Source organism: Heliangelus exortis, chromosome 19, assembly GCF_036169615.1.
Source record: "Heliangelus exortis chromosome 19, bHelExo1.hap1, whole genome shotgun sequence".
NCBI classification, from domain to species: Eukaryota; Metazoa; Chordata; class Aves; order Apodiformes; family Trochilidae; genus Heliangelus; species Heliangelus exortis.
Genome location: NC_092440.1, coordinates 7574174 through 7598527, shown reverse-complemented (window position 1 = coordinate 7598527; position 24354 = coordinate 7574174). Strand labels below are relative to the sequence as shown.

The 24354-nt window shown below is 44.8% G+C and overlaps 1 long non-coding RNA gene across 4 annotated transcripts in view; it reads right to left on the bottom strand.

Annotated features, from left to right (window-relative positions):
- Window positions 1-3497: 3497 nt before the first annotated feature.
- LOC139805166 (uncharacterized) overlaps window positions 3498-24354 on the bottom strand; it is a 53958-nt gene continuing 33101 nt past the window's right edge. For 2 of the 4 annotated variants that reach the window (XR_011729714.1, XR_011729716.1), the window contains exons 2-5: window positions 19142-19327; window positions 16241-16316; window positions 13928-14191; window positions 12912-13361 (exon numbers count right to left, since the gene is read on the bottom strand). This is a non-coding gene — a long non-coding RNA (uncharacterized lncRNA). Of the gene's footprint in view, window positions 3601-12911; window positions 13362-13667; window positions 14192-16240; window positions 16317-19141; window positions 19328-24354 lie in introns of those variants that run through there. The other 2 variants (XR_011729717.1, XR_011729715.1) reach the window with 2 other exon arrangements.

The window sequence follows — 24354 nt, the reverse complement described above, 5'->3', positions numbered from 1 at the left end:
CCCTGCTGTTAAAAGGCTTCTTACTATAAGTCAAACCACACTCTTCCTCTCCAAATGTCTGGTCCCAACAGTTGCAGAAAGTGCCTCCTTCCTATTGTCCTCCCATTTGGAAGTAAAAATGAAGCAGCAGAAGGAGGTACTACCCCAGGAGCAGAGCAGCCACAGCAGCTTGAACCAAACCCCCAGGTTTAAGCCTGGTTTTTAAATCAGATTTAGGAACACAACAGCCACATGTGTCCTATGTCTGTGCCTCTCTGCACAGCAGACCCTTACTCAGCCCATGAACCTGCACCTCTACCACCCCATTTTCTCATCTCTGTATCAGAGCAAAGCACTATCTGTCCCTTCCAAAGGTAACCATGAGACTACAGTAATGCTTGAAAATTCAGAAGTCTGTAAAAGTTACAATAATTAAAATTTCGTTTTAATTCTTCTGTGCAAGGGGGGGGAGAAGAGGTCCCTGGCTCACGTTTTCCTACTGCCACAACAGTTCATGCATTGTGTTATAAAATTTTTCAGTGCCATTTATTTTTATTTGTCCTGTGAAATACTTCGGGGAAGGCCTCCTCATAAATGGTCCATAAAGTTTGACAGGAACTAAGCCTCCCACTGTTTTTGTGACTGATATAAAAAAGAACCAACTTAGTTGGCACCCTTAATGCATGTTTTATGGGAAAAGGAAGACTGTCCCCTCTGTGCAAGCAGCAGATTCCTGAGCAGACCAGGTTCAGTCCTGTAAGCATCTTTTGTGGCCTTTTACGAGGTAAAGCTTTCCTTATAAAGTTCTGTCCTCGCCACAAATCCACTTCCCTCTGGGCTCATCCATTAATAAGCACTTTCATTAAAATTCCACCTTTCCTAGAGAAATACCCAAGCTAATTTAACAGGAAATTGACTTTCTCCCTCACCCTCCTGTGTCTGACTGCAGAAGCTCAAGCCAGCCTTGGCCAGAGACATTCTGCCCATCAGGTCTCCTTCATGCCTCTATTTGCAAAAGCCACCCAGTTCCTTGCACTTTTGGGGGGGAAGAGGAAGAACTCAAGACAGCCACTTCAGAGATGCCCTTTCAGAGAAACACCCAGAAGTGATGAACCCATCACACCTTCTGATCTCACCAACCCACAGGGAGCAATGCCAGGTGTGGCATTGGAAAAGCACAGGAATAGTGACAGGACACAAAAGCACCAGGAACAAATAGCAATGGCACTGGTCTGAGGGTTACTGGGCTGATCAAACCCACAGAAGATAAATAGCAAGAGATCAGATTAAGAGAGATTGAGTTACAGGGTCACAGACTGTGCCAGAGATCTGGCTCTCAGTCCACCACACAGTCCTCATGATCCTCCTGCAAGTGTTAAGCCATCACTAGTAAAAGACCAAGCCTACAGAAATAAAAAAAACCCAACCTCATGACACATACTATATTCCAGAAAATAAATTTCATCTGCATGCCAATACTTGATGAACAGAGAAGGAGTCTGAGTTCATCAAATACATTATCTGCATCCTGTATATTGGCAAACTTGTGAGAATTGCAAACTTTTTTGGCTTTATTGTAAAAACCCATTTTATTCTCTTTTTTTTGTTCTCTTTTGGCTTGCAAGACGAGCTTTCAGGTGGAAGGCTGTACATAACACCACTGTATTTAGAAATAAGAAACCAGAAACGACAGTGACTCCATCTGTCCACAAAAAAAACACAGCATAAAAAATTCCATATGAGTTTTATTTTGCATTCTGGTGACGTATCTCTCTCTGCGTTTTACAAGAAAATGTCCAGGGAAAATGACAAGTTTATTTTTAGCCTTTCTTTAATCTTTGCAGAGTGTGGCAGCAGATTGCAACCCATCATGAGTGTCCCAAACGAGGCTGAGATACACTGCTGAGAAAGAATGGCTTTGGATTGACTGCCATCCTGCAAAGATATGGAGATGTTCTTAACAACCAGCCCCACTCCAGCTATAAGAAATTTGATCATATGCATTTCATTCTCAGTGTCACATAGAAGTGGGAGATACATTTGTCACTGGATAATACATGCAGAATTAACAAGAAGAACTTGTCAGGTTTTGGCTGCAACCACTGAAGCTAAAGCCTAGAGCGAAATAAACTGTCAGATCAGAGCTTTGTTAAAAGGATTAAACCCATTCTTAAGGGTGGAGCTGTGGAAAAGCTTTTAAGCTTTATATTTACACCTGAAAGGTTTTAAACTGGGATTCTAACAAAGACTGACACGAAACAAATATTTTAAAAAACAGCAGCTAATCTGACCTCCCACACAGGTCCATGTCCAGAACCAGCTGTGTTGGGAGCCGTGCACTGGGCCAGTGCTGCTGAGAAACCCTGGACCTATCTGGCTGTCACTAATTATTGGTCACATTTTTTGGCATCTGCTCAAGTTGCTGTAGAATCAGTGACTGTTTTCTAAGTTAGTCTCGTTACAGACCTACTACAGTAATTGATGTGCATGGTGGCCATGTGGCAACTCATAAAACTTTGCAAATCTGCAAATATTTCCTCCTGCACTTGTGGGGAACAAAGCACCCTCTGGAAGCAGTTCAGCCACTCCCGCAGCCTGCAAGCAAGCAGTGGGAGGATGAGCCCATTGCGTTGCAGCCCTTATACCAGAGAAAAATTTGTTTTCCTACACTCAATTAATTACAAGCTTGCACCAGATGACCCCCTTGTGAATGCAGTAGGTGTTACTGCACTGCTCATTTTGCAGCTGGGGAAGCAGAGCTGTGACTCAGAGGTGCAGGGAGCTGCTCAAGGTCACACAGTAGCTCAGCCATAAATAGCACCCAGGTGTCCTGCTCTTGCCCAACTCTGGGCTTTCTCCCACTGCTTCAGGACTTTGGCTTCAGCTTCAAAGAGGTTTTGAACCCACTCAGATGATTCTGGCCTGGCCTGCATCATCTTCACCCAGCCTGCTGTGAACTGTAGTGCCCCAGGGTTCATCACCCTCCTGCCACCTTTTGGTCCTCAGCTGGCCCAGCCAGGCACAGCCATCTCCTTGCTGGCACTGGGATGAAACACAGTTAGAGGCACCAGACATGCTTCAACAAGGAGAATAGCAATAAAAACATGGCAATGCATAGCAAATAACAGACACTCTGCAGCACTGAGACTGACAGACACCAAAGCAACCCACACTCATGGGTGGCTGTTGCTTTCTGAGAAGAAACTGTCACAGTCCTCAGACATGGGTCCAAAAAAAAATGCAGCAGGAAGCAAACAAGTTGAGGAGGTACCTGCAAGTCTAAGCATCCTTTTGCAGCTCTAATAAACTGCCAGAGGCAACACAAATCGTCAGATGAAAGACTCCACTGTGCCATGCCACCTGGAGGCAAAATCTCCGTAGTATTTTGGTAATCGACAAGCCTTTAACATCTGTATCATCCATCAGTACAAGGGTGGGCCATTAAAATGTCTTGCAAAGCCCAAGCACTCAAGGATTTTCATCTAGTGGTCAGTTTTTCCTCATCTGTTTAGGGTCAAGTCAAGATTTCTGGACTCTGCAGCTGTAGGAGTTGAGCTTTGCCAGGACTGGACCCCAAGGAAGAAGAAAGCACCAGCTGCAAATCCTCTGGCTTCACACAGGCTACAATCCAAGGACAAAGCAGAGCTGGAATGAGGCTGCATCACACAAATCAGATGCTTTCCTAAACATGCCATAAAATGAATCCTGATGAGATTTAAGTTCAGTGATTCTGAGAAGCATCATCTACTACAGCAGCAAAAGTCAGGGATCATAAAAGCTGAAGTCTAATCTCAGTGAGATTTCTGTAGTCATCTAGGAATATGAGCAAATCTCTTAAACTCTCCTGGTCTCTCTGGCACGCGATGGAATGTGACTCTATATAGACTTCATCTGCCCAGGTTATCAAGTTATCAAAGCACAGTCTGTTCCTCACCAGTGAAACACCAGCCACAAAACCTATGCCAACCATCCCATACTCAGTGCTGGCCCTTTTGTAACATGGATATTACTAAATCTTAAGAAATACGTTTTGGGTTTTTGTGGTTTTTTTGGTTGGTTTTGGTTTTGTTTATTTGGTTTTGATTTTTTTTTTTAATCAAGGAATCCTCATTTCATATATTTGAAGCCAATTTCGCTCCAAAAAGAGGCTTATTTGCCCCACATGGGAGGAAAGACACTGTGTCATCAAACCTTTTCTAGTGATCAGACCAGGCTACAGGGAACCCAGCCTCCCACACCTTTACTAATGATGTGCCACAACTGTGCAGCATCACTCCTCATGTAAAGCTCTGCTCTTACCCCTCCTGCTTTTTACACCAATGTGCTTGAAGGCTAGGGGGATGGGGTGCCTTTTTTAATATTTGAACTCTATTGTGGTAAGTACTGTACACTCACTGAAATATCAATATACCCCCGGTGACCATCCCTGCCAGGTAATTAGGTTTGTTGCTTTCACAAAAATGAAAGCAAATAAAATTTAAAAAGCGTAATTATGGTTTGGAGAGCACTGGTCTCAATTTTCCTGTTCTCAAAAGTCCTCTGGGGAAACAAAGAATGAGAGCTGCTTATTGATTTCATCCTCCTGATGCTCACACAGAAGACTTGCTGGAAAAAAAAGGACCCGGTGCTAGAAATCACTGCTGTCCTCAACTCCCCCAGGGAAGCAGGGAGGGGGAATCAGAAGCAAAGGCATTCGAGTTTAAAAGGGAAAAAAAAAATAGAAAAGGAAAAAAAAAAGAAAGAGGGCAACAGTTTTGGCTTTCATTATAAGCACTGCTGTACCAACAATGGCTGGGGAACAAAGGGAGCCATTTTCACTAGTTCCTGCTTCAATTAGTTATTTGAACTAGTGAAGATTGTGCCACTTTATCTCCCCCTTGTAACATAATCATTGTATTTTACATCTCATGAGAAAAAAGGCCTGCCAGAGGACATTATCTGGCTCTGGGTCATACATCACAGGAGATAACATCGTTATTCATGTCAAAAGGGATGATCAAGGTCTTCCTGTTTTATCAGCGATTAGCCAGGAAAGAAAAGCTGCTGCTGCTGCTCTTGGCAGGTAGCCAGGCTCTGCAGGAGCGGTGCCACCACCGCCGCAGCGCTCTCCCCGGCACCGCGCCGAACCGGCTCCCGCAAACCCGGGAAGGTGCGGGCTGGGGGGCACCGGGTCCCGCAGCAGCTCCGCAGCGGGGGCTCAGAGGAGGGGAGCTGGCAGCGGGGTGCTGGCCGCTTGATTTGACCCGGGAGGCGCTCAAGTCCCCAGGGCTCCAGCCGGACTCGCTTTTCATCCCTGATTCCCCCCCCTTGCCTCCCCGCCGTCCCCCATCCCTGCCCCCGCTGCCTGTACCGCGGGTTTATTCCCCTGCCTCGGAGCCGGGGCACAGCTCAGCCCCCGGGGTTTGCCTCTCGATGAATTTATTCCTCTTCCCAAACGCCTTCCCTTGAGCTCAGAGCTCTTCACTCCGGAATGTTTAGTGTATTCCCAATTTAAACATCGCGAGCAATTTAGCTGCTGTCTGAGAGCCCCAGTAAAACCTACCCACCTTATCTCAGCTACAAGCCCAAAGGGAGTTAGAATCCAGTGCCTTATGCTTTGAATGCTAACAAAAAGAAGGGAAATTCCAAAAAAAACCAAAACAACCATGTGCTGAATTGGAGGTACATTCTACAGTGTCTTCCTGAAGTGACTTAGCTTTACATGTCAGGAACAGGTTTGCTGAACCAAGAAAATGTTCCCACTCACTCACCACGCTCAGGCACTGTATCCTTTGGCACTAACACAGGGGTCATGGAAATTCAGAGCCCCAAAGCACCAGGCAAAGCTCATCTGAACAGGTTTTTGCTGTCTTCTCCCACCCAGGTGCCAGCAGAGAGGCCCATTCACCATTAGTATTGTTGTAAATCAAAACACACAGAAGATCTCACATGTGAGCTGGATAATTCATTAAAGGCCAAATCTGTCTAAGTCTGGAGTGTTAAAATGCAAAAAGCAGCAATGTGATTAACAAGCAGAAAGGGATACAGAACCTCCTACTTTGGGGGAAAAAACGTCCTTCAAGTGCACTTTTTTGACACAGCCATTGTGTGGTTTTATACCCCAGATCATGTATCACTGGCCAGAGATGAGGAAAGACAGGCAGGAATTGCTAGAGCAAATCACTTTAATGGTTACACCAACCATTTCAACAACAGTTGCTCCAGCTCAGAGCCTGACACACAATTATGCTGGTGCAGCAACCAGCCTGAAACTAGGAGAGTGTTAATAGCAAAAATCAAGTGTGAACCAAAACTTACTAAACCTTGCAATACATTTAAAATAATAACAAGAGAAATCTGAAACCAAACACCATTTCCTTTCAAAGAGAGATAAAATTAAAAAATGACTCAGCATCTATGAGTCAGGGCAGGAAACTTGTCATGGAGCCAGTGATTGTAGCTCCAGTGGAAATGGGCATGAGGGCTCCCAACAGCCATCACTGGGGTGTTCATCACCACTAAAGCTGCCAACCCCGATGTGTGACCTGGGAGGACAAGCACACCATGAAAAGCTTGAGGAAGTCAATTGTTCCTCCAGATGAGCTATGAAAAAGAAAGAGAACTGCTCAAACAGACCACAAAAAATTAAGGTAGGTTAAGCCAGCACAGCTGTGGCTCTTGCGGGTCACTGAGCTAAACAGAAAACCAGCAAGAGTTTGGGGCAGAGCTTTTCAGATGGAGCTGCACTGAAAGACTGGGCAATGACTTGTTCCTGTCTCAGATGATGCTCTCCTCCTGCCCACCCACAAGGCAAAGGAAATTAGAGAAAGCAATTGTCCCCAGATAGAAGGCAAAGAGTACTCTGAGCCATCCAGGCCTGTCTGGACACAAAAGGACTCTACCTGCAGGACATCTTACCTGACCAGCTGACAGCTGAGTTATCCCAGCTCTCTTCCAGCAAATCCCTGGGTTGTGACTGCCACAAAACTCACCAAACCAGCATTAGGAGCATCCACTGGAGCTCAGGGTACCCAGAGCAGATCAAACCCAGAGCAGATCAAACCCAGAGCCTCCTCCAGTCCTCCTCGTGCTCCCCATATGACCAAGTGCAGGAGGTCCTCACTACTTCCACATCCTGGGGGCACTCCATGAAATCTCTGCTGGAGTTTTCCTCAGCCCTCAGCTGATGTCCAAGCTGCTCATCAGCTAAATAATGGACAGATGAGCTGTACAGACGGAAGACACCTCCAACATCCATGCCAAGCATCAGGACTAAGTCAAGCTGATAGCTGGGCTCCCACCCACAGACAACCTCAGCAAAATATTCAGTCCTCATGATCTCCATATATTCTAGAAATCTTCAGATACAAGCTGGGAAAGGCTGGCAAGTCAACTCATGAGTGGTTAGCAAACCCTGCACTGCTCTTTTGGAGAAAGAGCCAGGAGATCACTATCTAGATAGAAGAATTCATAAGGTTTTCTTACAGAAATCATATAACCTTTAATAAAGCAATGGTAATTACAGAGAATCATTATTTTTTAAATCAAATGTACCAAGTATGTAAAAACACAGTTGCACAAGCTGCCAAAAAGGAATCAAGCAATATATGGAACTCTTCCAGTAATTAACATTAGTTAGGGGTAATTTGCATGTGATCACTCATCAGCTCTAGAAATGCCAGCCCTGAAGAACTGCCCAGTTTGTCCTCTGTCATACCAGCTCATACCCTGTCAAACCTTATACCCAAAGACCCCAAAACACCAGCAGACAGGGAAGGTACCTGCTGCCACAGGAGGATTCTCATCAGGCATGTAGCAGCCTCCTGAGATCACGGTGGCAGAAGCTACAAAGCAAACCCCATATCTGAGCTCTATTAATTACCCAATATATCACAGGTACATTCTGAGCTTTCTTTTCTCTTCAAAGGAGGTCCAAATCACCCCTCTGTTAGAGTCCTTCCAGGAGGCCAAACCTCTCTTGCAGGACTATCCCACTGCTTCTCAAGTGGTCTTTGGCCCTGTAGGTCCCATCAGGACCATCACCACCCACAGAGCTCCAGCCCCTAGATGGGGCCCACAGCCCCCACTTAACTGGTTGAGCATCACTGCTGGGGTCCCTCCAGGATCAAAGCCAGAAACACTGGGCTGGATCCAACCTGGCAGGGCCAGCCTGAGCACATCCCAACCCCTGATCCAAGCTGGAAAGCTCTGTCACAGCTAACAGCTTCTACAACTGCCCTAGAAAAGCTTTTTGGGGTTGTGTAATGGATATTCAAATTCCAGGGAGATGAAATCCATCTGCAAGTGTTTCTCATGGAAGAACTGTGCACTACAGAAAGTGTACATACTGCTCCCAGCCAAAAGTGTTATTTTGCATGGGCTGCACCACATGGATGTTTTTATTACTACACTTCATAAAATATTTCTGGTGTTTCCTGGAAGATACAGTTTCATATGCCACCAACAAACACAAAGCTTGCTTCAAGCAGTTCCTGACACATGTAGAGGAGACAAGAAACTCACCTAAAGCCTGTTCAAGTAGCCACATCTTCCACACATTGCAGAGATAAGAGCCATGACTTGTGATGGATGGAGCCATCACCAGAGTCCCACTCAGGCAGAGCTTTCCCAGGAAACCACACACAGTCCATCAGAGCATTGTCTTGGATCTCTGAAATTGCACAGGACAGTTTCCCACATAAGCTTCCAGATACACCCTGCCAACAATGTGGTCTCCTCTGCCACCCTATAAGCCCCCCTTCATAGTCATTCTGTCACTGTGATAGCCAAAGTGCAGCCAGAGGGGGCCCACCAGGTGGAAAACACTTACCTCAGGCTGCTGGTCAAAGTCCTCATGGATGATCAACCTTTTTGACTCACACTCACCCTGTGATTCCCACTTCAAGTCCCACAACGCTTGTACATCCACAGACAATCTCCCCATTTTCTGAGCTCCCACCCCTTTGGTCCAGCCCAGGCTGTCCCCATGGACACTGCTCACCAACATGGACCACAGCATCCCCCTCCTACTGCTGCCTGCATCCCAGCACCTTCAGCTGGTAGCTGAGGAAATGCACCTTAAAAAAATCCCAAAGAGTATTTGAAATAAATGCACAGCAATGTTTCTGCTCAGAAGTGCTGCTGTTTGGCAGCAGCTTGAAGAAAAACAGTGTCTGGTGAAAAAAAAAAAAGCATTTTAAGTGGTGCTTGTTTATTCTCTGACTTCTTAGGTGATTATCAGCCTGGCAAGGGTTAGCAAGGAGTATCAGTGCTCTGAAAAATGGCTTTTGAGTCTCACACTGTTACAAAATAATAGCTGTCATTGCTAATAATGCAGTGACTTTTAAACCACACTTAGCAGGGGATATTAATGAAGATATTCCTCAGCTGCTAAATTACTGATATTGATTATCTCTGGGTAACGAGGATGGATAGGATTTCCAGAGTTAACAAAATTGGTGAAATAATTGATTGGAGATGAAAACACTTCCCCAAGTCAGTTACCTTTTGGGTCTTTAGAAACAGTGACTTTAAGATTTTGGTAATCTGTTCAAGTGCTTCAAAGACCACCCCAAATTCCTCATTTGTGTTTCAGTGTAGCAAATATTTCCTCAATTTCTTGGTAATTTTATTATGAGTTTCTCCCACATAAGATTATGGGTCATACATCTATATCTGAGATCCTGTTAATTTTATGAACCTTAATTGAAATTTTTACCACTGAAAATCTGAGGGGCTTCAGGCAAGATCTAACTATGGGAGAAAATAAACTACAATTACCATATTTCCTTAGGAGCCACAGGAAGACTAGAAGAGATCCATGCAAAAAGAAATTATCATAAACACAGACATGCAAAATTTCTTTCATCTTTTATTCAATGATTATTTTATTTGAATCTTTATAATGTCACAGAACAAGTTCCTTGGACAGGGTCATTGTCCCATTGTTGGTGGATGGTGCTGCCAGCTCAGCTAATAACCCAGATACTCTGAGAGACTTGTCTTTGGAACTGTACAAATGGAAGGGAACAAAAAAACTGCTTATCCATGTCTGTGAAATAAAAGCACAGATTTATCAAGCCTTTCTAAGAATGCATTTCCCAGAGAGCCATAATGCCTTGAGATTAATTATTTTGAATAGAAATTAGAGAGGATGACACTAAGCAGTATTGATTCCCTGCTCAGTTGCTGTCCTGCCCTTATCTGTTGCTCCTGCCTCAGACCCATTGTTTTTCCCTTTCCTCTGCTTTCACCTGGAGTTCAGCCACAGTATTAAAGAGCCTACAAATACTTTGTTTCTCCCTATTTTATCCAAGTCACCTACAATAAAGCACTGGAAAACAGCAGGCACCAAAAATTACATCACTTCCTTCTCTTCCTTCCCTGGTCTGACATGGGTGGTACAAACCTCTAAAATTTTAACGTTTGGGAAAGGAAAGCCAGGAGTGATGGGAGACACCCAGGCAGCCCCAAAGACAGCAAGGCTTTTTTGATTTTTTTTTTTTTTTTTTTTTTTTAAAGTAGGCCTTCCCCAGTGTCCTGCCAATTGCTAGGGGAGGAGGGGATGTGTCTTGGGGTGGGAGGTGTTTAAGATAAGAGCTGAGATTTGTGGGGCTTTCTTTGCTCAAGACTTCGCCTATGCAATCAGTAGCCAGGGGATAATTTATTGACAAAATTTGTGGCAGATCAGACAAGGTGTTTGTGAGATATGGGACTTTGAAAAACGAGGTGCAATTCAGCCTTTGAAATATTCCTCTAACAATTTATCGTAGAGCCATATCTCAAAACCTACTTGGCCTAGAAACTTCAGGTTTGTTTTATTCAAGAGTCCTTGGCTAGATTCAATGCACAGGAATACTTCAGGTAAGGTCACAGTCTTATTTACTCTAAGCTTCCAGCCCCACTCTTCATTTTTTTTTTTTTTTTTCTTTCTTTAAGCTTTCAAACATTCCTTCAATCTGGAAAGAGACTAAGACAGGATTTGCCAGGATTTTGGCAGGGTTTAGCTGCTGTGTGGGGACATGGACACAGCAGATTAATACTTGCTCTGCAATTAGCAGCTGGGGCTTCACACCCTGGAGTTCGATTCATTCTTCCTGCAACCCCACAGACAACAGTACAGACCCATACCAGTACAAACTGGTATTTCGTGCCATTTTGCAAACTACAAAAGCCAAAATCAATCACATTCAGAGATCACATCCATCAGCCTAAGCAGCAGCCTCCCTGCACAGTGACAGCAGAGGGGCTCTCCAGGACCAGAATGCAAGATTTCCAGGCAAATCTCCTGCTAATATAAGGGAAACAAGAAGAAAAGCTTTGGAAACAACATTTGTTACCAAGGTTTTCTATACACAAGGCTCAACTCCAGCTTCATCCAGCTCTACACAGCACTGAGTTTGCTGGTGTCAGTGATCAGAGACCTTTGCTAACTTTGATCATCACTTTATATTCAGGGAGACATATATAGGGAGGAAAATTTATCAGCATAAACAGGGGCAACCACTTCAATTTTAGGATTACACAGTGGGACAGGTTTCACGCAGAGCAGGAAAGAAGATGGGGGCAAAGCTTTTAGAGTTTTATTTCATGGCAGCTATTTTTTTTTTTTAGAACAAAGCTACAATACCTGCAGGTTCACAAAAGTCAGTTTAGTTCATGACAACCTAGAAAAAAAATAAAATAGAGAGCTCAGAAGCTCTACAGATCTTCCTCATGGCAGGACATCTCCTGTTAGTTTCAGACACCTTAGCTCACCTCTGATAGAAGGTTTCTGGCAGATAAAAGGCACTCAGGCTCCAGGAGTAAGAGCAGCAAAAGGAGTGGGACAACAGCCAGCCCCTTCCCAGGGCAGGGGAGGACATCACCCAGCTTTCCTAACCAGTTCTTTGGCTCAGAACCAAGGCTCCAGGCTCCTCACTAGCACCAGGACCTCATCCCTGACCAACTTTATCACCTCCTGCTTTATTCTTCCCCTAAGCAGTTCTCTTCCTGCCTCACCTGCCCCTCATCTGGATCTGCCCAGCCTGCATATTGCCAGCCCTGGCAGATGGATTCAGTTTCTTTTGACCTTACAATTTCAATAATCAGGTAGGCTTTTCACCTGTCAGCTGCCTTGACAAGCAAATTGATGTTGCAAATAGGGGAAAAAAAAAAAAAAAAAAAAAAAACAGCAAGGAGGAGGAGGGGAAGAGAGTGGAAAGGGTGAGGAATGACAAACAAGCCTTTTCCTATCTTGCCCCAGGTGAGTGTTGCAAATTGGCAGCATCAGTAAGGGAGTCACCCAGGGTTACCATGCCATGATTTGAGTATTAACAAGCATCCTGGCCTTGTTTTCATCCATAATGTATAATTAACCCCTTGGAGCCAACGAGTCTGGCAGTGGCATTGTTAGGGCTGCAGTAAAAGATGGTGTGGCACGGTGTACTGGGAATTCCTACCAGCCCACCATCAGAGGTTTAATCACATGCAATTTATGCCTTCACAGTTTATTATATATTGGAGCTTGCTGGATCCTCTCCTGTTATCATGCACCAACATGCACCAAATCTGTGCAATCTCCAGTGGTGTGCATTGTCTCACAAGTGCCCTTTCCCCATAGTAAAACGAAGAAAAAAAAAAAAAAAAAAGCAGTAACAAGATATTTTTAAACAGTCTAGACAGTAAATTGAATAGGAGAAGGTGGAGGCTGAGGATGAAAGATATGAATGTTGCTCCTTTAATATAGGACAGCACATATACATAATTTTAACTCTTGTGGCTGTTTTGGAGTGCCCAGAGGAAAACCTGAAAGGAAAGGTTTAACTTTTCTGGGCTCTCAAATGCTTCTGTTAAATATGTATAGATTACCTTTCCCAGATGTTGCTTCTAATCCCCAATATATGTGTTGTGCCAGCAGGTAAACAGATCAGGTAACAACAGAGAAATCTTTATTAATATTCATGCTCCTCCACAGTGCAGAGGAAACTTCTGGGACTCAGTGTTTCTGCTGATGGTGTCAGCTCCAAGAGCTCCTGAGCTCTGAGTCCCTCAGCTCTGACACCTTCCCCTCTGTCCTGTGGATCTCTCAGTGCTTCCTCCCAGCCTGGTGGCATTTGGAGCTTTTGGAAGGACTTTGCTTTCGTTGGTTGGTCCATTGATGACTTTTTTTGCCTCCACTGTGTTGAATGGATACATAAAGTTTCAGCTGGTCAGCAAGCAGGAAAAGTTGTTTCTCCCCTGACTCCCAGCACTGGTTCTGTGCTGATCCAGCCACATGCACAAGACTCATGAGTTGAGCCCAAACTTCTTCATATCTGAAGAAATAACAGATTCCAGCATCTGGGGACGACCATCTCTGTTTTGTTTGGTTTCTTTGTGTTTTGGGTTTTTGTTTTTTTTTTGGACTGGTACTAGTGATGTACCTTCAAAAGACAAGACAAAAACATATAAAAAAACAACAAAAAAACACCCCAGGAGCCATGAGTCTCACATAATCAGGTAAGTCAAGAAGTTGGGATTCAAATATTGCAGAAAATCTTACAAAGCTCACAGTCTGGATAGCAACAAAGAGAGGGAAACTGGAATCTCTTTAGTTCACATCCAAAAGTTAACCACCAAAAGTACTTTGTTGGTTCATAGTAGTCTGCTGAGACACCTGCTCCCAGGAAAACCCTTCCCAGACCACCAGGAGCAAGCAGAAAACAGGGATGAAAAATGCAGTTTTGTGTTACAGATGAGGAACAGGACAATTAAGTGACTTCCTTTAAATCACAGGATATATATATAAATATATAGCAGAGAGGAGAGCTGAATTCAGACCTCATAAGTTCTCATCCAAGATTATTGGCATAAAGCTGGCACTAAGTGCCAGAGAAAAGCCCAGGGACATCACCCAGAAGCCAGAGTGCTAAAAAAAACAGGCTTTTGCCCAGATAAGGTGTGTAAAATAGAGCTGCAAAATGTAGCAGGGTGTTTTTCACATTATCACCTTTCCAAGGTAAGGTCTCAGCACAGGCAGGGATGCTTCCAAATAGAGGGAGTTTCCTGATAGCTGTTCTGCAGCAAACACTGAGTTTATCTCTGCTGCAGTGATGCAACTGGAAGGATGGGACCCTCTTATCTTTGCTCAGGCCTTGGGGTGACAGAGCAGCTCCTCCAGCAATGTCTGCAAGAGATAGGAGGATCCCATGGCACAGCATCTGCTGTGGGAAATGTCTCCTCAGGGGCTGACTGAGGTCTTCTGCTTCCCAGTCTGCAGAGGGAAAAGGAGAATACTTTAGATTAGACCTTCTATGGTATGGTATGGTATGGTATGGTATGGTATGGTATGGTATACCAAGGAATACTTCCTACCATGTGCTTCTCCTGGGCAGGTTGAGGGGAATGCTCTTCTCTGGGTGCCCTTTAGTGTGGGTTGGACAAATGGCCAGCAGAAAAGGTCTGGGTATAAAATTACTCCTGTGTCAAAAGAGTGGAACAGGCTAAAGGACCCCCCCAGGCATCTTCCAACCTCCCTGTTCATCAAAGGGACCTTAACACAAAGCTGTGAGAACAAGCCCATCACAGCCGTGCTGAAAAAAGACAGCGAGACTGTCCTGGGGATCTGGGTACAAGCCCTGCTGAGGGTTCCTATGGGATGGATGCTTTCTTCTTAAAGTCTGTTCTTATTTAAAAATAGAAGGAAAAAATCTGAGCTGGCCCAAATGTAAGCATCCCAAAGGTGAGGATTTGCACTTTTCCAAATACTGTCTCATCCCATCTGCAAGGCTGACAGTGACTGCCCCAGTGTAGGATCACTGAATGGATCATCCCTGAGATTAATCCCAAGGAGAGAGAGCTTCTGTGCCCTGCAGCCCCAGTGGATTTTTTGCAGCCAGGATAAAGGTGTCTTGAAATTATGCAAAACCATCAATGGTATTGAATGCTTGTGGTTTAAAAAAAAAAAAAAAAAAAGTTGCAAAGAATCCAGTCCAACAGGCAGATTGCTCAGTTCCCACTCCAAATCCAGCTCTCCCATCTCTCTCATAGGACTGCCCAGCGTATCTTTAAATCTTGTATAACCACCTCCTTTCTTCCTGTTCCTGCAATACAGAGCTGCAGAGGTCTGGGCTGTGCTACCAGGGCATTTTCCCTGATGGGTGGGACTGAATTCTGGATTCATTGCTCCACAATGCAAACTCTCATGGCAGAGGAAGCAGAGGTCCTGGAGACAGCATTTGTTCAGTTTGTTCAGTTTATGCTTTCACACTGGAAGGTGAGGCTCAAGCTTTGCATCCCAACACTGGATTTATATCAAATGCAAGAGGCTGAAGCACTGGGTGTAATCAGGCAACAGCTGTAAGAGGAGGAGCCCCAGTGCTGAAATGCTCCTCATCTTGTCTGGGGAGGTAAGCAAAGGCAGCTGCTGCTCAGAGGTAGCCTGGGGGGTTTTGTGGGGACCAGCTCACCTCTCCAGCATTTTATCCACCACAAGTTAGATTCCAGCCTCAGCTTTCATCTTCATAGCCAAGCATGAACTGCTTTGTACCCTTCCTAGGGATGGTCAGCAAATGGGGAGCTGCCAAGGGGTGGTGAGGAGCTTGGAAATGCAGCTGTGCCCCCTCCTCCTGCACCCTCATCCACAAAGCAGCAATGGGGTGTTGTCTCCACCTCACTGAGAGCACCATGGTTTATCCCCAGGGTGATGGGAAACAGCAAGGTCTAGAAAACCCAGGGTTGGTACCAGAAGGACTGCCTGGCAAGGAGTTTTTCAATGATGGGTGAGTTTGCACCAGAGCATTATTGGTATCAATAAAGGCAATTTAAGAACATGGCAATTGCTTCAGGCAACAAGCAGATATTTTTTCAATGGGGTGTTCACTTGCTTTCCCTGTGATGTTAGGAATGGACCAAACATCTGACCCAATATCTCCCTCACGCTTTGGGCTTCAATTCTCTTGCTAAAGCTGGTAATTTGTCCAAAAAAGATTGGACCAGATGACCCTTGAGACCCCTTCCAGACTGGTATTCTCTGATTCAATGCTATTCCAGCAAAAGAAGTAAAGGAGAAACCTCAGCTCCCCCTTGTCCTAGATGTAGTTAATTACCTCTGAGAAGAGACAACTCCAGCAAGAGAGGTAAAGAGTCTACAAGCTAAAAGCCCTGATTCTGATTTTTACAGACTTCTCACACATCCTTTTTCACTCCTTTGAACAGTTACTGTCACATCAAAGTTCATAACATCAAAGTTCATAACAGAGCTATCCACCCAGGAGCTAATAATTCACAAAGCTCACAACCAGGAAGTCATTTGGGCTTTAACCTCTCAACTCTGGGAGCTGTGTTCACAGACCACTCTTCCTGGATTATTCCTTGCTTTCCCAAGCTGTTGTCCTTTACTGCAAAAAAAAAGACCAGGGTTAGTTAGAGGCACTGAGGGGAAATGAGTCATTAAGCTCAAAACACCAAAAACCATATTCAATTTAGGACAGTCAGAACTGGTGTAATCTCACTGGCTTTGATTTCCCTTGCCAGCCCTGCAGACACACACACCCAGAAATCAAATATTCCTCTGCACTTCAGAGGAAGAATTGTGACAGAGCAAAAGTGGGGTTTGTGGGTGTGTTTCACTACTTTCCCTTAAGCCTATTTGCTGGCATCTATTAAGAAATCACTGCACTTTATTAAGATTTCTCTTCATTAGCATTAGGTACATTATACTCCATTTTTTCCTCAGCAAAACAGATTTCTGTACAGTTGCATAAAGTTAGTAAGTTCTCCATGGGATGAACCTCTAGGAGTTTCACATATATTCAGTGTAGAATGATGTGAAGCTCAAATTTGAAGTGCCTGTAGTGCAGAAGGAGACCTGATGCAGAGATTGTATTTTTCCATCAGCTTCTGGCTGCTCCCTAAACCTGAGTGCAATGTCCAGACCTTCAGCTCCTCCTCAGCAATGGTATGGAAGCTATTAAAGTTTAAAATGCAATCATGTACATGAAAGTGAGGTCAGTCCTTCAGAGTGCTTTGAGTTCAAGCAAAAGATGAAAAAGGGAAAATACCTCAGCTGATGATAAAAAGGTCAGTGGGAAAGGAATAGAAAACCATGGGGGTGGGGGAGACATCCCAAAATAGTTTAGACTGCAGTGAGCATCTCTTGGTGTCCATGCAGTGCCCAGCACAAGGAACCAGACAACCCAGTCATGACCCAGTGACCACTGGCACATCACTTGCCCTCTCCTGGCCTCAGCTTGCCCAGAGAAGCTGGGGGGAGGCAGGACACGGGTTACACACCAGTGTTGCACTGGGATGAGGTTTGCTTCAGGACTGTTAGCATTCCAAGGTGAAATATGGAAGATGAGAGGCAGCTCAGGTGCAAAGCAAGGAGCAGAGATGCACAGGGAAGGGAGCACAGAGTGGGAATCTCCTCTCCTTCCTTCCACCTTTCCCACAGCCCATCCCTGCTGCCCCCTCCCTGAGCATGGCTGTGCTGGGCAGGGGACAGAGGTGACACTGGAGGGATAGTGCTGGGTTTGAATTCATGCACCCAAGTGGATTATGGGTGTCACTCACCAAAGGTGATGAAAGGCAGAGGAGCAGAAGGGTGAAATCAACCTCACAGCTGTCCCACAGGAGCAGCTCAGACAGATGTCAGGAGAGGCAGCAGGACAAATAGTGACAGAGATGAGGGACAGCCTCACTGGAGCCCTATCACTCCCTTCCTCAACCATCCAGCTCCACAAAACCTTTCCACATAGACAGGAATGTTATGTTTTAACAGCAAAACTCTGGAGAAATGGGGGGAAATGGTGAACCGTGGCTCTTCATCAGCATAAAAATCTAGATGTATTTTCATAAAATACTTCATTCTTAACTGAGGTCTCTATCAAGCTCCAGTGTTGGTTGAGACTTGTAGAAGCAATAAATTCTGAATTATAAACAGTAGCAAACAAACAGCTTTTTCAGCATCTGCCATTGCTTGTGAAAGAAATATATGCAAAGCCCTGGGAACCTCAAGGTGTCAACTGAAGAAACTTGCTGGTACCAGTTTCCCCATCAATCAGAGTGACCAGCACCTCCAGCCACAGCTCAGAGTAACAGAAAACAAATGCTCCAACAAGCTGCTCTCTATTTGCTCTAGTGACTAACAGCTCAGGGGGGAAAAAAAAGTTTGAAAGCAATTTATGAGTGGGGGAAAAAAAAAAAAAAGGTTAGGCTTTAATATTATTCATTGCAAATCATTCATGCTCTTTTTCGTGCAAGTAGTCCATCCATTCATCAAAATTTTTGCTCCATCCACAGCAGGGAAACAAGCTGTTACTCATTTTTATTTTCTCAAGGTATAAAATACAAGGAAAAATCACATTCTGCTGGTGCACAGGCCAGAATTACAGAGAAGCAAAGCTTCAGGCAGCAGAGCCCCAGGGCTGCAGGCTGCTCTCCTGGGGCAAATTCCCTGGGGAAGGGCTGTTGCCCCAAAGCATTGAGGCTTCAGATTGCATCCCCCTTCTTTAAAGACCACAACTGCTTAAGTCTGGTCAGTGGAGAGCTGGGGAAAGCAGCAGCCAGAGCCGGGGTCTGCAGCCCTCCCAGTACCCCAGGAGCCTCCTCATCCCCCATCCCAGGGCTCAAAGCTGAAAAGCACAACGCTCTGCAACTCTGGGAATTCAGCCTTGGTTTTGGGGAAGCCAGACATAGTAAAAACAGCTGAATTTCCCCCCTGGGGTGGTCGAGAGTGCCTCAGCCCTTCCGTGCAGGAGCAGCATCTGGTGGCACCTGCACTGCCACTGAGTCACTGTGTGTGGCAGGTACCAGACAGGTCTCTGCAGGCATAACTATTGAATCTCTCTTTATGATAATTGCCTGGGTGAATCTAGCATGCAGGCAGGTCTTATAGGTCTTCTCCTTGGCTTGCTAGGCTGCTGAGATATCTCTACTTCTTTATATATATACATATATATATAAAGTAGTCAGACTCGCTTACGCATTCCTGTTTTGTTGTTTTTTCCATTTCATTGATTAAAATGTGAGAGTGAATTTAGGCTAATGAATGTCAAGGACTCTCTGGCTGGAAGTAAAACCAGTTCAGGCAGTGCTCCCCAAGCTCTCCACATGGGCTGTGCCAAGGCAGTGCCCTGACTTGCCACGTTGGTGAGGAGGATGCTGGCTCCTGGCTGGGCATCCCAGCCCAGTTCATCCCAGTACCAGTGCCTGGGCTACTCACTGTGCCAGTGAATCCAGGCAGCCTGAGAGGGATAATTCCAGGCTTGCATGAAGGAATCTCAGAGAAATGCTCTCATTGCCAGGCTGCTCCCCATCACAGACTCAGTGCTACCCCAGGCAGCTCTCACTCTGCTCTTGCAGAGGGAAATGTTTACCTACAGCCTTTCTGCAGCAGCTGGGGAGGAGGCTGAAATACAAGAAACAAGAAACATGACATCATTTGCCTTCTCCCAGCAGAGGACAGATAAGCTCCTTTGTAAGGGGAAGCAGTGGTGAGAAACAGATACCCCCAGCAGTAAATTCCACTGTTAGAGAGACACACTTATAGGAAGATAACAAAAGAAAGCTGCTTCTACAGTGACTTTTTGGATAGAGAAAAGGAGACACATCTATTTTGTCTTTTTGAAGTAGATACTGTGTAGGAAATGGCTGTCTTTTTACAGCTGGCTGTGTCTTCAGCTACAGCTTTCCCAAAACCTGCTCCCAAAGCTATGTGCTGTGTATGAGTCACCCCCTCAAATAAAGATCAATAATAAGTTATTGTGAGCACCAGGCTTTTAGATTTGTCAGTCTCTTCATCTGAAGAATAAAAATAACCCCTCTTCTGACTTCTTAACTTTGTTGGCCAAACTTTAAAGCTGTGGCTGAAAACCAAGCAGAAGCACTGAGTGTGCTACTGTAGCACAACTGGTTTTGTGTAGTTCAAAGTCAACATTCCTGGGTTTAGTTTCCCAGCTCTACCATGGCCTTTTCTTTTCCATTTTTTTTTTTTTAATTAAGCTTTGGGAAAGTCATTTGATGAGTCTCTCCTCTGTAAAACAAGCCTATCCTGAATGACATCAGAAGATTCAGAAATTGATATGAGCAAATTGCTTTAGATTATTTTTTTATCTAACCCCCAATAAATTATTAATTAACTAGTAACTAATTCCTAAAGATATCACAGTTTAAGGTAAATGTAACCCATCTTCCACGGCCCTCACATCCAACATTTTTTTAAGGATAGAGAGGGAAGCTGAAGAAGGCAGATTGGAGCCTTTGAGTGCTCAGGTTGGCCACTCCAAGAATTTTTGGTCAGCTTGGGTTACATGTCTTGAGTTCACCATAGGAAGATTTAACAGATTTTCTCAATTTAGGTTCCTTCTGGCTACAGGTTTCTGTATTTTCCTGTTTCCTATACCAAGATCTCCCTTGGATCACCCAGCTCCATCCCTGCACCTCCACTCCTCACTGGCTTGGATGGCTGGGGTCAGGATGTTATGTCCTGCAGGAAGGACAGGTAATTTTGGCTCTGCTTCATCTGGAACAGATGATACAGCTCCAAGACTCGTGCTTCACACCTGCAAAGAGAAAGGAAACCACCTCTCCTAGTGCCCCTGCACACCCTGCTTATCCTCACAGCTGGGGAGCTTGCCAGGAAGGAGTTTTTTCCAAGCAAGCAGATCCTAGGGAGGGCTGATTTCTAGCTAGGAAATGCATTATGCATCTGCTACCTCAGGGAATCTGTGGAGCAGGCTAAGAGGCTGGCAGTGGGTAGCTATTAAATATATTGCAGCTATTATTATTATTATTATTACTGTCGAGAAGGCAGGCACTAGGATATCATTGGGGGAGGCTGAAGAGAAGACATATAAGCAAAATACAAGCATCACATGTGAAATTAAGCCATCTTCAGAAAGTAACCCAGGGAAACGCAGGAACAAAGTCAAACTAGCTGGAACAGGCAATTTTCCTGCAAATCTTTCCCCACTCAACCCCACCGCCCACTCCTTAGCCACAATCAGAGCCCTATTTTGCACTCAAGTGGAGTGCTTGAACCTAGCAGCAACCCAGCAAAAGTAAAGGTTATGTGCTCAGTGGGAGATTTTGCAGCCAAAAGAGCTCATTGACTCCAGGGTCCCTGGGTCAGAGATGTGCTTGTACAGATGGGGATGGAACTGTTCTGGGAAGGATGCTGGCTCCTGCTCAGGGGATGTGCTCCTGCAGTGATGTGGATTTGGGAGTACCCAGGACCATGATATCTGAACTGTGGGTATTGGTTCAGGCAGATCAAAATTGCCATATCCCTGGAGAACTGCAGTTTGGAGCAAGCAGGTTGCAGATCAGGCATTCAGCCCCTGGGACTGGCAACAGCACTGCCTTAAATGTGATATTTCCTTAGAAATAAAAATCGTATTATTATATTGTATTACATTATGGTATTCTTATAACATCCTTTTTAGAGACAAAGGCTCCATCCAAAGCCCACTGAGGAGGCAAACAAGAGTCCCATAGTGCTGGAGACTGAGTCCACAGTCTGTGTTACTCTCCTGATTTAGTGGAGACTGAAGCTCCCACTCCCAGGGGATCTCCAGCAAAGAGCAAACCAAATTGAGGCTGCAGCCTTTGGAAATCAGATTTTAAGACAATTAACTGCTGCAAAAAGATTGCTGCATGCATTGTGGCCCCTAAAACTGCAAAATTCTTCCTCTTGCGATTCATCAGAAATGCTGTGGTAGCTCACATTCTTGTTAATACAAATAACCCTTCTCACCCATAAATATCATCCTGCCTTTCAGCTACCCCTCAGTTCTTTCTGTCAGTGTCCTAGATCTGCTAGTGCTCTAAGAAAAACACACCCCAGAAAAGCATCCTTATTATTTCTACTTGTAAAGATAGTCATAAGAAGGTAGATACCACATGACCTAAGCACTGTACTTGATGGGAGTAAATCACTGCATTCACACTCACAATACGATGGCATTCAGGGGCTCATGTCAGCCCCTGGGTCTGCCTGTGCATGGGGCTATGCAGGCTTCCAGAAGATAACCCCTGCACAAAAAGCAGAAAGAAATGGAATAAAGGTGTGTTGAAAGACCATTTTATTCCATTTTGTTGAAAGAAGAACTTTAGATATGTTCTCACTCCTTTCTTCTAAGGAAATCAATGGGTCTATTGTCACCATTTTCAAAAGAAGCAAGATCAGGCCTTTCACTGAATGCAGCAAAACAGGAAGAAATACATTTTCCTTTTCCTGGAGCACTGCAGGCTGCTCAGCCAGCCTGGATTCGGGGCAAAGGGCAGTGGAACAGGTTGGGCCCACACCCCAAAGGACACTTATACCAAGACAATTCAATGGACAGGACATCCAGCTGGTCAGACTTTTCTGGCTATTTGGCAGAACTTTTCCCCATGGCAGAGCTGAGGACAACTGTTTGCCAGTGACCTCCCTGCTGTACTCCTAGGGACTAGCAGGTGCCTGGAGGCAAAGCTCTTCCCATGCCTCTTTTCTTTTTCAAAACCCTATTTCTCTAGGAGTTGCAAAACAAAATTGATTTTATTCCAAGTTCATGGTGCTGAAGGGGCCTGCAGGGTCCACCATGGAGCAGCAGCATCCCCTGCTAGTGGTCCCCTCCTGGGGACAACACAGCTTCACCAGCCCTGCATCAATGCCCCGCTCTGTCTGGGCCACCCAGCAGCTCCCCAGTGCTCCCAGCAGCAATTTTCCCAGCACACCTCTTCGCTCAGCAACACAAATTAAACTTTCTTTCATCAGCCCCCTCAGGCCCCAGGCTTGGTTTGTGGGCAGGTCAGGGCTTGCGAAAGCCACAACCTAACTGACTGCAGGGGATTTGGTGCTGCTGTGTGGTTCTTACATCAGGTGGGGATTTCATCTTCTCTCCAACTTCCTTTGAAAAAGCCAGCCCCGAGGTTTCTCTTTCCCTTGCTCACACAAGGGGGAATTTGGGAGAGGATCTCATGCAGTCAGATTTGCCTGCACAGGGCTCTAGGGATGGACCTGTTCTGCACAATATCCTTCTCTCTATGGCATGGGGTGGAGCTCTGTTCCACTTGGTCAAATGTTACTCCCCTTTTATCTTTTCATTTCCAGCCCTGCAAACAAGTACATCTGCCAGGCTGCATGCAAGGAGCAGAAAGGCTTCTCTGGCCAGCAGGAAGGTTATGATTCATTAATTGCTTTATACCACAGTAGAGAAAGCCATCAGTGTCTGTCCTGGCCAAGCTCCTTGTAGAGAAGACTTAGATTTGGGTTGCGTTTTTTCCAAAGAAGCTTCCGTATGTTCTGCCACTTTTTTGCTATGCAAATTTTGGTGTTAATTGCACCAAAATGAGAAACATATTACTTAAATCAGTGCACTCTTCAGATGGGCATCAGTGCGTGTGTGTGAGATTCTGCCAGATGTTATTTTATTGCTGCAGTTTAATACCTAACCATCTGCCTCCTTCTTATTTTGTCATGGTTTGTATTCTCCCTGGGACCTCTTTTCTGTTACACTGCCTTTTATCATCTGCATTATGCATTAGGATGGCCAAGGCTAAAGGCTGGCACAGGATCCCAAGCCCAGCATTTGCACAGAGAAGCAAATGAGCAGCAGACCACTAAAGTAAAAGTATGGAATTGATACTCTAGATAGAGCAAAGAATGAAGCTGATAACAACAACAACAACAACAAAACAAAAAAACCCAAAAAAAACCAAACCAAACCAAACCAAACCAAAACAAAACAAAAAAAAAAAAAAAAAAAAAAAAAAAAAAAAAAAAAAAAGAGAGAGAGAGCTACAATCATAGTTGAATGTTTGGGGATTAGCTATAGCAATCCCAACTGAGATACAGCATGCAAACACCTCACAATTTATACCACACTGTAGCTTAAAAAACCCATAGTGTTTCAAAGCCTGTAAGGGATGGACTATTTTTCATTTATTATTCATTTACTTGAAATGAGGTTTCTTGCACCTTTCTCTTTCTAGGCTGCTCAGTACTGCAAATATTCTGAAACAGATGCAAAGAAGGGAACAGAACAGGGATTTTTAGCTTGACTTCCCCCTTGCTCAGTACCATGTTGAGCCCAGGCAGCTGCAGGGCTCTGAGATTCACCACAATTGCAGCTTGGCTGCTGACACTGCAGTGGCAAAAGTGCAAGTGAGAGCACAAGGCAGTGGAAAATGGAAGAGAATGTGTGAAGATGAATACTTCCTCATTTCAGGAGAAGAACACTCTTGACAACAACTAGGAGAACACAAAACCCCTTGGAGCACAAACACTCCTGTGTGTTTGCCCAAACACAGTGGAAAACAATTAGAATTACAGGATATTTATCTTGGGTGTTCTCACTCACACCTGAACTGCTTCAATCCCATCTCAAATATTAAATTTTTCTCTGATGGAAAATAATAAAGTCAATGTCACACGGCCATTTTGCGGAGGTCTTT